Below are 19214 nucleotides of genomic sequence, written 5' to 3' on the forward strand. Positions count from 1 at the left end.
TATGAAAGTTGAACACTTGCTTTCTCTAAAACCAAATGTTAGACTTTCAGAATCAGCAGGGAAGTGTTGTAGCTGAGAATATTCTGATCCAAGTGTTTTTTGGCCGATGATGCTCATTTAATGTTTGTGTCTGATCCAATACTAACGCTCTGTTTACCAAAGCAACACAAAATGAGATGAGCTAGACCTTTATTCATTCCCCCAAAACCCTGTAAGTAAAAAGTAAGTACCTTTTGTAAGTACTACATAATATCTCCAGTACACCAGTAGAGAAAAGATTATTGACAAACCCATGTGAACAGGTGCTTAAAGGTCTATATGTGTAATAAAGGATGAAAATACAACAGTAAATATCATTTACAAAAGCACCAAGCACAAATGTAGCTGACAAAGTAACCATCATCAAAAATACTGCAGTCAAACCCAAGAAATAGTAACATAAACATGTTAATAGAACTGTAAGTAGAAGATGACTTGCGGATGAAGCTGTTTTTATGGACTTTCAGGCACAGGATTAAGAGGACTGTGATGCTCACCTATGAACTTGGGGAAAGAGGTACTACCTGATACTACCTGGTACTTCCTGTTCACTATTCGCTCACTTCCTCTTCAATGCAGCTATTTGGAATCACCACTAGGTGGTACTAAAGAACATACAAAAGAAACCAATACACTGATTCAATACAGTCACTCACCTAATGATGTTCACCTTCATTCTTAGTGTACTATGAGCATTGCATGTGATGTTTAATTGTAACCTTTGATAAATTGATGAGTGTGAATTAGTGTTGTATTGAATTAGATGTAGAGGTTATGACTTATCTTATTCTATGTGGAAAACATCCTCTTACACAAATGAAATGGACAACTTATCCACAACCAGCTGTATGAAGGACAAAACTTGGATATTCATACAAAGACAATGACAGTATATGCAAATATGTAGGAGCAAAAAATCAAGTCGCAAACGTGCATGTTTTAATAAACACTGCAGCCTTGAGCTTTGTTTATGTAAGTCAGCAACATGACAAACAAAACCTGTTCCATTACCACAAAATATCCTGCAGTAAAGGTTTTACTTCATGATACACTATTCAGTGCACCCAAATCTTGGTTGCTGTCATCTGGTGAAGTTCAGACATTTTTTCTTCAACTATAAATTAGAAAATACCGTAGCAGAGAAAACAGCTTTAATACTGAGTAAAGTAATATTATCTGGTTAACCATGTACTGTGTAATGTTTCTGGAGCTTGTTAACAGCCAAATACGTCACGTTCATATGTTCAGCTGCTTCAGTTCACTGGTCAGCGATGCAGTTTCCCACTCTTACCTTCCCAGTGTCCAGCAGAAGATCTGCTTATTGCTCAGTTATGATGTCTATGTTAAAGATCCCCTCCAGACATGTATTAAGACATAGAAATATAAATTCTCTGCTTGGAACAATAATATCTGTCTAATATGGTTTTTCCACAAAAAAATAAATAACCACCTTCAAGTCGAGATGAAATGAAAAATGCCTGTTTAACCCTTTTAGATCACATCCCCGGTCATATTGTGCACCAATATGACAATATATGCCTAGAAAATACAAGAAATACATGTTTTCTTCCTGTAAAATAAAATATGATGTGTGCTTATGTGGGCTTGAACCAACCAGTTTCAACCAATAATATCATGACATCCACCCATCAATCAATCTTCAACTTTTAGCAGCACAGGGCTTATGTTTGTTATGACATGCCCACTTGTTAACCTTCAAATCAAATTCTTTACAACGTCATGTCCCACCCGTCTGTCCTATTTCACTCAGAAATACGTCACAACATGGAAGTTAGATACTTTTGAAAATGCCGTTCCATCTGGACTTTAAAAACCTTAAAATGGCATCTACTCCTTCTCCCTCAATAAAAAATCTTTCATTTCAAAAGTTTATCAGCTGCACACAAGATTTCTCCTTCATTGTAAAGTCCATTCTCAGTGTATGTGCACATCACACTTGTGTAAATTGCCCACTGGACCAGGATTGGCTTTTAAACTAGTGATGATGACGATGTCACAAATCCTGCTCATAGTCCCACCTGTTCAAATCTGATTTACAGTGAGCACAGAGAAACTTTCAACTTTCAGCAGATGAATGTGAAAACAGTCTTCTAGTGTGAAACTCTGCACATACATCATTCTGCACAGTGAAGCTTAAACATCCAACTGAGGGAACAAGAGGAAAAACACATTTTTGAGTGTAGGGGACTGTGTTATTCTGTGTGTGTCTTCAAGAGGAAAACGTGTGGTTCTTTACATGCTGTAGAGTGTAAGAGACATTGGTATAAATGTAAGATTTTGCTATCAAAATATAAATAATGTCAATATACTGAAAACAATCATTCTTGTGTCAGAAAAACAGCTGCAATGTCATTGACAGTACCTCAGTAATGATCTAAAACTATGATGGCAAGCTTTTGCCAAGGAGTCCATTACTTTGAAAAGTAAAGATGAGGAAGTAAAAGAACCACAATGTCCACATATTTTGCAATAAAATAATTTGCAGGATTATTACAAAGCAGTACTTTAAATGTATGTCTTTGGCTTTATTAGATATTCGGAAATATTCAGGTTTTCCTTTTTTTAATCAGGAAGAGAAGCCCAATACTAAACTGTGTAAGAAGATATTTTAAAATGGGCTTTGATCATAACAGCTGCTGGCAGAAAGTGATGTAAACTGCACTCACATGAAGGAGCCTAAAATGACTTCTAGTCTGCTGCCTACAGTCTAACAGAGCATAACTGTCTCCAACCTTATTAATGTAAATGTAGGGAGGACAGGAACAGAAACACCTGATAGCAGTTGAACGTCTCTTGCTTTTTAGGACAGCAGCAGTGCGTACAGCGACATTATCACCTCAGAATATGAGGACATGATGAGTGAACACACTATTCTCTGTTCTGGACTCTGTTTGCAGCCTGCGGTGCTTTTTCTCCTGGATGTTCTCACTGTTTTGATTGGAACAGGGGAATTCTTTGAAAATTGAGAAATATTTAGAAACCAACACTAGGGGTTTCCACTGGTGTTGGTTTGATTAGACAGCAGTTACACTAATGAATGTAACTGTTAAACTAGATTCCATAACAGAACATGATTATTATGCTTGCTACGATGAAGCTGAAGCATTCATACCTTACATTTTTTGCAGTGCAACTTCAAGTTCATCTCAAGATTTGATCTAGAACAACCTGCATAGTTTCCCTGAGTCTCTGAATTAAGATCAAAAAGCTGCAGGTGCACTGTTGCAGTGTTAAACAAACAGCATCATGTTACATTTGAAGCAGTTCAGCGATCTTTTCACATCTTGACTAAACAGGAGAAATATGGAGAGGGATTGAAAAGGACAGAAGAGTGAAAGGTGAGACTGGGAGGAGAGAGGAGGACATGAGAGAAAGAGGAACAGAGACTGAGGGATGAAGAACTGAGAGAGAGGGATAGGACAGAATGAGAGAGAGAGAAAACAGAAACTGATGGGGTGAGATGGAGACAGCTCCAGCCTCAGTTTCAGCTTGACCTCACTGCTCTCTGTTCATATCATTCCACCACAGTAACATACTGTTTCATTCAGTGAAATAATATCTTTTGCATTATTGCCTATTTTCTGTCGTCATATACCTGCAGAAGTACTATGCTCTCCCATGCCATTATGGTTTAGAATAGAAGGAAGGTATCAATGTTTAAGTCACACAAGTAACATGAGACAAATATGTGAAGTCAGGCCAAAGTCTTGGAATCATAGAGGTCAAAGCTGGTGCTTCTTTGTAATCCTGCATGGGTGAAAATGTGTCATTGATCTCCTCTCAGATAACATCATAGTGCATAAAAACACAATGAATATGATACCTACATACACACCTGCATGATCACCTGAGTCTGTTTAAATAAGGGACTGTAGGAAAGTGATTGTGGTGGGGACCCTTCCACCAATATCTCAAAATAATTGAACAGTTTTGAGTCAGTACAGTTAGTTTCACCATTAGCTATAGCTAAAAGTGCATATAGAATTTAAGACAATGGACTTTATACTTAAACCTTAAAGCTGCTCTAATTCATATTTTTATGTTAACGATGACAAAGCCTCAGAGAATGATCATCACCTGCAGTTCTCCTCAGGTCTACAGAGACTTTTAGCCTCTTACGGCTCACTGTTTTGGTTTTACAGCCCACAACTTCAGTGTTTTGGTTCACTCTCAAACTCTGAGCAGCTTTGTCTTCAACTGTTCAGAGAAGAAGCTCTGATAAACCCACTGTACACTACCTGCTCAGCACCAAACAGAAAACAGACACAGTTAGCTGTAGACTAGCTGTGAACATAGTGGAGAATTTAGCAGCTAAAGAGCCAGATATTTCCCTCAGGAGTTGGTGGAGAACAAAAACAGAGCTAAAAGAGAGTGAATATTGGACTTACATTCACCAGGTGGACAGAAACACGACTCCAAATGAATGATAATGTTGTTCCATAACTGCTGGATGTGGAAATAAACGACTGTTTGCTAACAATATTAGCTGTAACAACTTTATAAAGTAATATGTGTCAATGCTGTGCTTGTTGTGCTGCATTGTACCAATCCTATCAAAAGTGAATGTGTGCTTAACCCCAGATTGTGTTAACTGACAATGTTATCAGTAAATAAAGAACTTCTTAAAAACAACATATTTATTTGTACAGTATTCTTGTATGACAACTACTACAAATGGTTAAAAAAAAGCCAACATTAATAGTTGTACCATGACAGGATGTGAGCTCCACTCATCATGAGAGCTGAATGCATTCCATACAACACACACACACACTCCAGCCTCCACACTGTTACTGTCCGCCTGCATCGCCAAAGATGCACTGTGAGCTGCAGGATTGTCCATTCTGGAAATATTTCCCAGGAATACTGAGCTGAAACCTATTTGCACACCCAACAGTAATATGTGTATTGTCATCACTTGTTGATATTAATGTTTAAAGAAAAAACCTAGAACACTTACCGATCCGTAGGTGGACTTGGATCCTGGGTTCAGCTTTACGAAATGACTATGTCTGTCCTGCTGTAGCCTTTTTAATGACGTATGTCCAAATATATCTGATATATTATATATATGTGATTCTTCTCAGTTTGTAAAATACAATGGAAAAGCAAGGCAGAACCAACCGCCTTTGCCCTACAAGTTCTCAGAGGTTCAGATTATGGGAAGCTTCAGGTCCAAGGTTCTCGTAGTGGAAAAGAGCTAAAAGGCTGGAATATTGCATCCTAAATGAGATAAACTCACAGCAATAATCTGTGTGGAAGTTGCTGTCATAATCTTTTTGTGCCATAAAACTCAGTAATCAGGTCTGTGTGATCCAGACTGAATGCAGCATCTTTCTGTCCTGATGTATTCCCTCTAGAAGGAGGAAGATGAAGCCCTCTGAGTCTGCACCACTCACACACACCTTGTAACGCCTCTGCCTCAGACACAGTAGATAACATCAGAGGGCATGCATGAAAACAGCACAGCATAAAACATACACTATATATACACCAGTGGAGGCTGGTCCATGGAGGCAGAGGAGGTTGATCCTCCTCTATTTTTTGAGAGGCAAGAGGGAAATCAAAATATAAAAAAGAATATTTGGTTGAAACAAACCATTACCAAATCCCTGTATTATTTATAAAATATATTTTTCTCTCTTCTTTTGAAAAAATCCATTATTGAAATTCTGGTTAAAATGCTTCAACAGTAACAGAGCAGTGTGAGGAGAAAGGAGGAGGAGAAAGAGCAGTGTGTGTGAAGTGGTGGTGGTGGTGGTGGGGGGGGGGGGGGGGCTCCTGCTGTCCTCCGCAGGGCAGGATCTCTTACATCAATTTAATGTACTTCATTTTTTTCATGCTAATCTATGATTGGCCAAGACACGTGAAATGATGCTCCAAGGAGGACGTCCTCCCTAACCAATCAACAACCAGAATGCAATATTAACATCACGTTGGTCTAATGACAGTTTCCAGATTTCATCTTCAATTCTCTCCACTGTAAGGCAGAGTAGCAGCAGTAGGCCTAGATAACGAGCAGCAGATAGCTCCTAGCGTTAGCCAACGCAACAGTTGGCTTCTTGTAGCAGCCCTGAAGGATCTGGAGGAGTGCAGCAGCAGCAGGACACCACCGGGGAGGCTGGAGAGAGAAGCAACCGGAGAAACAACCAAGAGAGTTAGCTTGTTTGTCATTGTTGCTAATGATATCAGACCATAGACTGCATATAAAGATGGACGTCATGACAGCTCCCCAAAAGTGAAGCCAAAACGTCTCGATCGCCCCCTGGTGGCTAGCTGCAGTATAGGTCATAAGTCCCGCCCCCTCTATGTTAGTGGATGGAGTGGAGTCAACTAAAAAAATCAAAGTACACGTCAAATAAATTTTTCTCAAAAATGGTTTCTGTCATTTCAGGTAGTTCTTATCATGTCGATGTTTGTTCAAGTGCTCATTTTTCTTGTAAGTTTGTTTGTAATTAGTTATTTGACGATATAGAAAGAGGGATGACGTCATGATTGACAGCGGTGACAGCCGCTCTCAAACCTCCGTCAGGCAGTGGGACGGCTGAGGGGGCGTGTTCCACGGGCCGTCATCCCGCCGCCCGACTCTACTGCGCACACTCTGGCTCCAAATGACGTCACACGAAGCAAGATGGCAGCTCCCGGTAAAGAGATATTTTGGCTTCACTGTTGCGTAGCGGTAGGAAGTGGCGACGCGTCGTCCATATTTATATTCAGTCTATGTATCAGACTGGTTAACAAGCAGCCACAAAGTTCCGCTAACTAACAAACAAGATGACCAACAGCCACAAATGGATGTTATGACATGAATACTTCATCTACATGAAAGAAAGAAGAAGACATCAGATAACGTGAGTCAGATATAGCTTCTCTCTCTCTGTCTCTTTGGTCGCTAGTTTCATCTCTGATGGTTAAATGTCTCTCTGTGTGGCTGCTGTGTGAATTTATCTCCTTAACAAGAATGCAGCAGAGATCATATAATGTGTTGTAGGTAGTTTGCTTGTTGAAGTTACAGTGAGCTGTCTGGATTCATTGATTTGGAATTGATCCCGTTTTTAATTGAGTGGTTGTTCAGTCAGCTGTTGATGTTGTGTGATTAGTGAATGAGTGTGCAGGAGGTCTGGCTGCTTGTTGTGACAATGTCTTCAGTTGGTTTTTAAGATGAATCTATATTGAGTAATAAGCTTAAAGTAATGAGAATAACAAGTGTTAACATGTCAGTTTTGTAGACTATATTTTATATGTGGTGCATATAGATAAGAGTGTGTAAGTCATGTATTTGATACATGCATTAATACTTGTAAATCTGTGAATGTTTTTAGTGTTCAGTCTTTCTGGTGTTCAGCACTGATCTGTACCTGTATCACATTATAAGCTTTGTGCTACTTTATATATTTCTGTATACTAAGAAAATACACAGGAAACACGTGTAAATCATGTGATATGTTGTCTGTTTTTGATGAGAACATAAATCTGGTGTCACAATAGAACAATACTATAAATTTGAATTTCACTTTGTTGATAAAATGACACATTTGATCCACTCCATGGCTAAAATGAGCTCTTTCTTTGTTTAGAAACAATACGTAGCCTATATGCTAAATGTCTTTAAAGAAGCAGCCTATTCACCACTCAGGGGTTTTTGTTTTTGAAAGCAAATTGTTTTATTGGCATATAAAATTGCCCCCCACCCCTCTGATTTCATTGGGTGGGAGGCAATGATGCGGTTTGTTCTAAGAGTCCATGTTGGTTTTCCTCCTGTCCTCCCCAATTTGGTTTGAGTCACCAGCTGCCACTGATATACACACCTGCTCACCTGAGTCTGTTCAAATAACCTGATGTCACAAGGATCACAAATTTCTAACTGAGGATCTTTTGTCTGCTGCTGCTAAAAATGTTCATCAGAGGGAAGCAGTCTGCCCAAAAGCCTAAACCTAACTCCTCATTGTTCTATAAATCAGACTGCTGCCTCTGCTGTCCGTCAACGGCTTTTCTAGCTGTTTTAACAATATAGCAATATGGTCCCTGATCTTTGTGCTGAGACTGCAGAACCACCTGTAGATATTTGAACCCAAATGCACTCTACCAGACTGCAGAACATCACACACACTAACACCAGTCCTCCTCCTCAGATTTCTCTAGAACAACAGTTTGCACTTGTACAAATATAGTCAGTGTGATTTAAAACACAACCTCAGTGAACATTCTTCACCACAGAGACAGGCAACTGTTGAGAATACATAAAATGTCTATTCATCAATAATCAGCTACAGTCCACCTCCACCACTGTTTCAGACTGGAGACCTGCTCAGTATTTACATCCATTCCTGTCCTACTCAAACGATCCAACCAATCCCCACATTTCATGATATAAGAAACACACAACAAAAACAACAGTACAACAAAAAGTAAATGGCATCTCATGATTATAAAAGAACTGCACAAAATATGATACATGTTATCTGTGTATGAGTTCAGGATGCGTTCTATGCAGGCGGAGCTCGGGACACATTTACAGAAAGAGCTGATAGATATTGTTATCTTTGGACATTGATTTTTCTAGTCAAATATGGTCATATTTCATCATTTCTTTGCATGTCTGTATGCACCTCAGCTTTTTTGGTTTTAAAATGAGCTTCTTATAAACAAGGGAGGAAAACATTATCTGTCACCCCATAGGATATCTCTGAAAAATACACATCTCTGCTGAAAATTTCATTTTTGTTTTACAAGTAATAGAAACCACTCTCGGCTTTCACTCCATACTTTTTACTTTTTAGCCACACTTCACACACAGATTAGAGGAATTTGGATTAAATGTATGACTCTTATCTCTAGTGTGGTGTATTCTTGTCATCAAGCTGTTTGGGATCAGAATTATCATTATCACATTTTTTAAAATTACAATATCTGGAAATCAGTATCAGCAGATCGGTCAGATAATAGTAAATACTACTGTTAACCCAAGGATTTTCTTGATCCCAGACTTTATTAATTGTGATGTTCCACTTCATCACATCGTAGACAAGTAGAATACAAAGTATCAGGTTAATGATAAATATATATTGTATATATTGCTTGTAACATTTGTCTGTCATATCAGCTGGCTAACAGCCTACGTGATGTGATATTATGTTGTCCGGGTCTGTTTTGAGTCTAGAGGACAGAATTGCTGGATTTTCCCCAGAAAAAGGCAAAGAACCTTTGTTGCAATGAACACAACTGACTGGGACAGAGATGGACTGATTTGTCTCATGAAGTCACTATACACATAATTTACTAACTCAAACAGTGGATTTATTGTTAAGTTTCTGTATGTACTGGTCCACTTCATGTGAAGAATTTTCTAAAAACTGACAACCATGTGAAGGAAAACACCTGATCTGATTAAAGGAAAATGCCACCTATTTTATACATTTATACATGTTTTTTTGTTATTCCACTAAGAAACGGCAGCTAGCAGCAGTGATAATGCTAACACAGACTACACAGTTAGCTTAACAGGTAGTGAAAAAGTAGCTGAATTTGTCCTAAACCATCAACCACCAGCATGGGTTCAAAACACAGAAGCTCCCTGCACACAAGTAACATTACCATGAAAACAATAAAGTAATGTTAGAATAGAATTGCTGCTGTTTGACTTCTGTACAGGACAGACATCTGCTTTGAAAAACTGAAACTCCACCTGCACACATCTCTCTGATGGCGTTGCAGAAAGCCCTGTGTCTATAGCTACCAATAAAAATGGGAGTGTCCAGGTTCAGAGAGCTGCATCCTTTGGAAAATCTGAAGCAACCAATTAGAGAGCAGCCTCAGCTCACCTTCTTGCCAAAAGTTGAAGGACCTACATACATATTCATTTGGCTGGTGCCCCTCACACAGGAAGTGTACATTTTGGTACAAAAATGAACCCAATATAATTTGAGAACAAGATTTAATAAATGCTGGCATGACTATGAGACATAGAGTACGAATAAACATTTATAGTTATTTTGTAAAATATAATTAATTTATGTTTTTAACATGTTTTAATAGCCTTTCTTCTTTGGATAATTGGAACCCCAGCGCCCCTAATTAAGCAGTCACCACTGATGGGGAGTACCACTCAGCCTGTGAAAAGACTTGTATAACATCTTCTCTGTCACTTGATGAGCTTTGTCAAGCCAGAGAGCCTGATGATGTCATCATGAAATTTTCTCAATCTGGGATGGAGACCACACATCTATAACAGACAGGCAGTGTTACAAATTAGGGGTATGAAGTTTTATAGATGACACTTTAAGTTCCTCAATTTAGCATTTATAAGCAGTATATGAACAATTAATAAATGGTGTGTTTAATCAATCATTTATTAAATGTTTATATACTGCTTCTAAATGCTAAACAGGGGGACTTAAAGTAAAATGTTGCAGAAAGATGCTTGCACTTATCTCACAGGTAGGAGGATCTCACAAAGAGACGCTGTCCAGTTGCATTATGGGAAGTGTAGGATCAAGTGGTTTTGGAGCTTGACCCATACTAAGGTCTGAAAGTGAAACTTGTCTCTAATAAGCCCCCCCACCTTTATGGAAGAGCCCCTTTAAACTGGCCCGTTTCATATTATGACTTACCAGAGACTGATGACCGTCTGAACCCAAACTCTCAACATTGTGAAACGGGACTCAACTTTTCCTTCAAGCTCATATTCTCACATTCAAATGGAAAGTGATGGATTTCCTTCATCCGTTGTAGTCTCTTCCTGCCGCTCAGCGCCGTGTTTCATTCTATGCAAATGAGTCACGGCTCCTTCTGCTCGGATGATACAACCACTGTGACTGTTATCGTTTCAATCTAATCTCACATACAGACACTCATTATGGTCGGATAGATTTGCGATGTGATGTGTCAAACATATGCTGAAGACACAAGATGTATGTATCCATCATTGAACAATTTGTTTGGATCTGTCTTTGCTTGTGTGTGTGTGTGTGTGTGTGTGTGTGTGTGTGTGTGTGTGTGTGTGTGTATGGACTCTTAACACATTAACAAACAGGGCTGAGGAAATGAACTGAGTCTATGGGGCATGAATGAACACACAGCCTGCATCTTAATACTGTCTCACTCTGAATCATCATAGTGTTCTGTTAACGTCCTGTTTTCTATCTAACATCTATTTTCTGTTTTGTTGTTTCTCTTCTTGCACTTGTCCTTCCTTCTGTTTTCTTCAGAACAGAAGAAAATTTATTTCATTTCTTTAACTTATTTGATTTCTCATTTCTTTGCAGTTTACAAGCTAGCAAAGATCTGTCCCAACCCCAACACTCACTGTCTGTTGACTTTGCCTCCTTCTTGTGCTTCCATATGCTAACAGTGCCTGATTGCCACAAACTGTGAGTGTGTTGATGTTCTTCAGAACACACTTGGTTAATCCTATCACTCATGTAAGTACACAGATCTCAGTCACTGCAGTTTAGATGCTTTATTTTAAATTTTTACATAGTACAAACAACGTATGTATGGAAGTCTATCACTGCCAATAAATTAAAACATTTAATCACATTTACATTTCTTTTTTTTTATGAGCACATCATGTACTGTATGAAAAACTTAAAATTAAAAAAATCAAACTTTTATTTTCTTATTCGAAAAAATTGAAAATGAAAACTCCACCGATAATCACTTTTCTCTTGAGCATAGCACTGTCATAATCAAATACAAAATGAAATTGACTCAGTCAATGTGCAACCTGAAATTGAAAATGAAATAGAAAAGACTATTAAAGCTGAATTAGAGTTTGAAAACATTCTTTGTCATCATTATTTTCATAAGAAAAGGATTCTTTTTTGCAAAATTTGTCAAAGGATAACATCTGACAAACAAACCATTTCACTGCTGTGGTTACCAGGAGAGTTCATCTGCAGATCTCATGTAACAACTTAAGACCAACCCCCAAAACAAGCTGAATATTGTTTCTTGTATGTTAGGCATGAAAGAAATATTCTGCTAAATTAGCTAAATAAATACAGGCTAAAGTGGTTCAAATTAAATAAAGTACATATGACTATTCTGTTGGACAAGTTAACAACAATGTTAGTTAAAGCCTATAAAACCAGCTCACATATATATCCTGATGATATATGGTATAAACTGAAATCATTTCCCCTGTGAGTACAAGTTTCATGTATTCAGAAACTGCTTTCAAAGATAATGCATAAAATAAAATAAAAAAATCAAAAGCCATGCATTTTCCTGTTTTGTTAAACTTCTTACGCTCAGAATGAAAAGGTAACAGTACCATAACTTCAACAAAGAATATCACTGTATAAAACACAGATTACCTGACAAATATTTAATATTTATATTAATTTTGTTACTCTTCTGTTTTACACCTTTCTAATGTTTCAAATGTTAAAAGCTAATGTTTTTACACTCTTTTTTCTAGCTAGAAGCCCAGCTAGAACAAATTGATAGGCGATCATAGAAGTACAACGTTTTCTTCATGTACTGTATACACACTTTATGATTATTTATTTCTGTTTTCAGCAACATGTGGACAGCTGGTAGGAAATTAAAACAAAAAACTGTGCTGTTGTGAAGCGAAGAAGGAAAGCTGTTGTTTGTATGTTAGTGACTTAGTGGGAGTGGATGGCAGCATGCGGTTGGAAGGATGTTGAGAGGAAGATGATCTGTGGAACAATAAAGCTCTCCACGAGTGTGTGAGAGCTGAATGGAGCTCAGTGTGAGTCTGGAGCAGCAGCCACTTTCCATCTACACCAACTGCTGCTGGATCTAAGCTGCTTTCTGAGCACTGCTGGAGGCGAGGTTTCAAAATGTTTTTTGCTTCCTCCTGCGAGTAATGGCTGGCAGAAGAAAGTATACACAACTAACCAATAGAATGCTAGTTAGTTGTGTGTGTGTGGTGTTGCAAGTGTGTGTTTCTGCACTATGGACAACTCACAGCTAACCTTGTCACTGATTATCAATCAGAACTAACCCTAACCTTAACCCTAACCCTAGCCCTGACGCCTTAACCCTAACCCTAACCCTAACCCTAACCCTAGCCCTAACGCCCTGACGCCCTAACCCTAACCCTAATCCTAACCCTAACCCTAACGCCCTGACGCCCTAACCCTAATCCTAATCCTAACCCTAACCCTAACGCCCTGACGCCCTAACCCTAACCCTAATCCTAACCCTAACCCTAGCCCTAACCCTAACCCTAACGCCCTAACCCTAACCCTAGCCCTAACCCTAACGCCCTAACCCTAACTCTAACCCTAACCCTAACCCTAAAAAGGAAAAATGAAATAAATCATCTAATTTAATTAAGTTGAAGTTTCTGATATGTCTCAACTTTGAAAAATATATCAGTAAAATAATCCAAATTAATTCACGGTGGCCAAATTGTTCAAATTGCAGCAGCAGATCTCTAACACAGGGCAAGAAAAGAGACCGTATTACTCCTTACACAGGCTGCCAGCTGGTTTTAGATCCTACTCGTTACATTGAAAGTACTTCCTGGTGTTTGTTACTCCCCACTTATCAACCAGGAAACAGTGTGAGGTCCTTTAGGCAGGAACCTCCTGGCTGCTCCTAATGAAGGTTTAGGACTGAAGACAGAGCTTCCTCTGTCAGTGCACCACCACTACTGGAACCACCTGCCCAAGAATCTGAGACTGAGCAAATTCAGAAAACTCACTTTTAACAGAACACTTTCTTACAGTCTTTATTTGTTGATTTATTTACACATCATGAAATCTGACGGTGAATTATTAAAACCTATGACGGGGCTGTCGTTAAGCCCTCGCATCAAGTAAAGTTGCAGCTTTAGCGTCTGACTGGCTTAATTGTGATTCAGATCAGATTCAGCTAAACTGGAACTTGCAGGTGTTTAAAAACAGCTGAGTGCTGCGTTCACCGGGTGAAGTTTACTCCTGTGGTTCGGTAAAACGGCACTTCACATTATACAGCTCCTAATCAAACACTTAACTGTCATTGATTTCTGTCACTTTCCCTGCACTCACTGCAGGCAATCCCTTCTTCTCTGCTGCTTGTATTATTTCACCTTGCATCATCATCATTTCCTGAGTAGTGGTTAGTTCCAGCCCCTCTCTCAGACTGGCTGGACAATGAAGAGCTTCACACTTTAGCATGTCAAAATTCAGATGCAACTAGGTCTCAATTCACAAGTATAATTCATTCCCCTTTTCAGAGGCAGATGTGACACTTCTGATAGTGTTGCCTTCATAAGATCATACATGGTGAAAGATTTGAACTTTTAATTAATCAAATTATCTGAGCTGTTGAAATCTGTCCTTATTCTGAACAGTATGAATTTAAGGCTTGGGTTATCTGCTTCACTGGTATCATGAAGCCAGTTATCAGCTGGTTCTCTTCATTTTGGGTTTACTGATCCAGTTGTGACTGTGTTCATGTAAAAAAGGTGGAGTTGTTCATTACAATCAACATCATCAGAACCACTGGAGGAGTGTTTAATATGACATGAGATGAAACACTCTCCACAGAAAAATGTGGTTATTGCAGCAGCAGACAGTGACCTTTAGCAAGGTCACATTTAACAACATCATCACACAACTTAAGGAGAATAAGAAGCTGTAGAAACAAGAAATGTTGAAACATTCATCATCCAAATATTAATGGTGTCACAGCCCAGACTCAGTGAGCTCCACCAGGAGGGAGATCACACAAGATTTAGAGTATTTTGAATTTGATTCAGAGCTAGGACAAAAGTAACTTAATGAATGAATCTGTAGTCTGTAAGTCAGCGGCGTCTGCAGTGTAGGTAGGTGATGATGATAGACAGAGACAGACAGGGGGAGCCAGTTTAAATAACCTAGGCCCAGGACTGCCCAGGTGCAAGACATCAGACTAAATGGCTCCACCTATCTCAACCTACAAAAGTGAAAAAAAAACCCACAGTACAGCAGGAAGAGCACTGAAAGTGACAGAGGTCACAACTGATCTTATTCCAGACAACTCAGGGTTAAACATCTCATAAACCACAGCTAAGCCAATGACAGGGCAACAGTCCATGTGTGTTCTGGTTTTGGTTTACAACTTATAACAACAATAATTGAAAGAGATGTTTTCTTTATTGTGATTGTAATGATGACATCCTTCACATTAGAATCCAGTTCATTAATACTTCATACAAATGCTATTCAAGTTTTATTTTTATCCCAAGTATTTAGTGTTCAGAATATAATAACATCTGTCACCTTTACAACACAATGCAGTATCAGAGTTACAATAAAACCACAATGAATAAATCAATTAATAAATGAAAAACTGAGGATGCAATTAATCAAGCTTAATACAGAAATAGTATTTCAACTTCATCTGTTGTGTTAACTGTCAAGTATCAGCCATCACAGAAAATGAATGTGTAGGTTTGTAATCCAGAGCAAATAAATACACTCACACTACATCCACAACATCTCTCTGCCAAACATATCTCCCTCTCCTTCCTGTCGTGAAAACCTTTGGAAAATAATATTATGACTGATAACATACAGGATGAAGTTCTCATTTCCAGTTCCAGTCCCAAATTCACACCGTGGGAACTAAAACACACCTGTTAGTTACTACTTGATTTACTTGATCTCCTTTTGGTTCATAACTCCAATAAGGATGAGATGTCAAACCTATGGAAGTGTCAGTCAACAATACCACAAACTGAGCAGTTGCCAGGCAACAACAGAAACTCCAAAAAACATACTGTTCCCAGCAAAGTGATAGTTCAGCACATCACCCCCCTGAAAACAGTAAGTTGATGTTTTCACATTTAGATTTTTGCATGGGTTGGTAGGTGGATTTTGTTATTTTTGGACAGAGCCAGGTTAGCTGGTTCCCCGTTTCCAGTCTTTGTGCAATGCTAGCCAGCTAGTAGCTTTTCTCACCCACTTCTCACCAGAAAGTGAATTTTAAAAAATACAGTTAAGATGCAATGCAAATTGCTTGAGATAACAAACCTACAAATTAGTCGATACACTTGAAGATTTTAGTTTCCATAGCAGCCAAATGTTATTCACTGCTTTTGGGCAACTGTGATCAGAGAAGAAATGACAGTCTGATCTCATATAAAAATTCAATATTACTTCCATAATTGATGTAACTTCACAGCAGAAGCAACTATCTGCAAAGCCAAATTGTTCACAAGCTGTAAAGGAAGACAGATTGATGACAGCAGGATGATGTGAAATGACTGTATCAGCTTATTCCACAAACATACATCCACACCGCCTGCAGACTGCACTGTCGTGTGATAAGATAAGGAAAAGTGCCGGTGGCGCAGGGAGTCCCATTTCATGCAAATCAGCTTGGCATGCGTGACATTTCTTCCACTTCATTAAGACAAGCATGCCACCGTGACCAGTTATTTGGTAAACTGCCAAACCACACTGATAATTCCTCTTAATTCATGAACAGTGTCTCCGGCCCTGAGGTGCAGGGCCAAGCAGCACCCACTTACTTGGGACATCGGCAGGTTGGCATAGTTGTCACTGAGATTCATTCAACCACATGACCTGTGTGTTTGAGTCCTCAAGTGTCAGTCATGATGCTGAATCTGTAAGAGATGTTAGCTGTTAAAGGTTTGTCATTGTACACCATAAATATATCTCAGTTCAATTAAGTACTGTAGCTTACTATAATGATGTTTTAGTACAAAGACCATTATGGAGATAGTTGACTGTAGTTTGAGTGCATTCTTTTAGATCTGCACCACTTTTAGATTTACTATGTTACCTTAACATAACCTCTGGATGTTGCTTTTATGTGACTTTCATGAGTTTCTTACTTCTGACTTTTTAACAGCTTTGAATGGTTTCTCTAATGCCCTATTGAAGCACCGGTTACTAAACAGGATGCCCTGCATTGTGAATTGAATCTCAAAATAAATGCTGGCACTGCCCACTGCAACTCATACACCAAAAAGTTTCCCAGCGATGCAGGAAGCTGAGAAATATTAAACTTGACGCAAATGTTTACTGGCAAGACAACAAAACACACTTGTTTCATTTCCCTTGAGAAACAAGTTGATGTCAACTCCAATCAACTACTTACGTCAAAGCTGGTGAAGATTAAGACGTGATTAAACAGACAGTGACACAACATATGTACATGGATGCATACATATAATGACACATACAGTAGTCAACAAATGTCATGTGCAGAGCCAAACCAACAATGAACTGATCTACTAACATGTATTGTGTGTGTATCCAAAGCCTGGTACATCTTATTCCTCTGTGCCATAGAGCTTCATTGTTGTCCAAAAACGATTAAAATCACATCAATGAGTCACACACTGTTCCTTCGTCCCTGAAAACAGTGGCTACCATAGCTTGTTTAGAAATGGCTCCAAAGAGTAAAAACAGTGATGACCTGCACTAACCCAGTGCACTAGGTGAGAAATTAACATTGTTGTACAGAAATGTAAAAATACTCCATTACAAGTAAAAGTCCTACTTAAAATCCTACTTAAATAAAAGTACACAAGTATTAGCAGCAAAATGTACTCAAAGTATTAAAGTAAAAGTACTCATTCTGCAATAACTGATATATTATTATATATGACATCATTAGATTATTAATAGTGAAGCATCAGTGTTAGAGCAGCATGTTACTGTTGTAGCTGCTGGAGGTGGAGCTAGTTTACACTACTTTATATACAGTTAGCTAGTTTAGTCCAGTGGTTCCCAACCTAGGGGTCGGGGCCCCTCCAAAGGGTCACCAGATAAATCTGAGGGGTCGTGAGATGATTAATGGGAGAGGAAAGAAGAAAAAACAAAGTTCTGATACACAAATCTGTTTTCAGTTTTTGGACATTTTCTCTAATCTTTGATTTTTGGTGAAATATTGGATCATTTGAATATTTATTGAAATGAAAGCATGTGAGAAGTTTAGAGGGAAAAATCACTATTTGGTGGAGCTGTTAACAACTCATAGACATGTGAAATGTGACCCCGACTACACACTGCTTTTTGTAAGACGTCAAAAGCCAAAAATGTTGGAAACCACTGGTTTCATCTTTAACAATGTGTTGTATTTTAAAAACTTGTTATATTATCCATTGTGTCAAATCTTCATCTGAAAAGTAACTAAAGCTGTCAAATAAATGTAGTGGAGTGGAAGTATAAAGTAGCATCAAATGGAAATACTCAAGTAAAGTACAAGTACCTCAAAATTGTACTTAAGTACAGAACTTGAGTAAATGTACGTAGTTACTTTCCACCATTGCCCAACTCAAATTTAACATTAGAACTCTCTTTCTCAATTTCCCTTTTAAATATGCACACACACCCACTGACACACACACACACACACACACACACACACACAAAATTAAAGCTCACAAAATTCTTCAACAATCCTCAAGTGACAGACAAATTAAAAGTTCCTTGTCATCTCTTCATTTATTTGAATTCATAATGACTTATTTACAATTTTCACTGATAATTAAGATCATCATGAAATACAGTCTTTTAACAAGTTTGTTTGTTTTCATGCTCAGGGGAACATTTCCAGATAAGATACAATCCATTTTGAGTTTTGGAGAGAGTTAAATGATTGCAGATATTTGTGCCAACTGATCAGAGAACAGCATAGAGGAAAAGAGGAAAGCAGCATCTGTGATGCTGGTATCAGAAATGGAAGAGTCCAATCCATAGTCTAAATGGAGACAGAGGTTTGCTTTTATTATTCTCAATAATTAGATTTTCTAGCAATATTGCTCACGTGGCATTCATATAAGTGAAATGAAATGAAATGAAAATGCAATGAAATGTCACACACATGGACAGAGTGTAGATTAAGTGTCACAGAATGGAACTTACCTTGACACTGTATTTCAGTACTTGAGTAATTAGACATTTCCCCTACACTTGTAGTGATACAGATGGGTGACTAATGAATGGAAAAAACCAACATGAAGTCTGTTAGTTAGTCTAGAACAGCTTCAGTGCTCCTAGTCATAGACTCTCCAAGTATGTGGGACTGGAATAACAGCATTCTTCTAAAAGATATTCCCTCATTGGGTGTGTTAGAGAGATAGATATACTGTTTTCACAGTTATTGATGGGTATAGAGTTGCAAAGTGGGAGGGTCTGCTGCTTCCGGAAGTGTTTTTCCCCATTCTGTATTCCCATTTCAAA

This window comes from Thunnus albacares, chromosome 1, assembly GCF_914725855.1.
Source record: "Thunnus albacares chromosome 1, fThuAlb1.1, whole genome shotgun sequence".
Lineage (NCBI taxonomy): Eukaryota > Metazoa > Chordata > Actinopteri > Scombriformes > Scombridae > Thunnus > Thunnus albacares.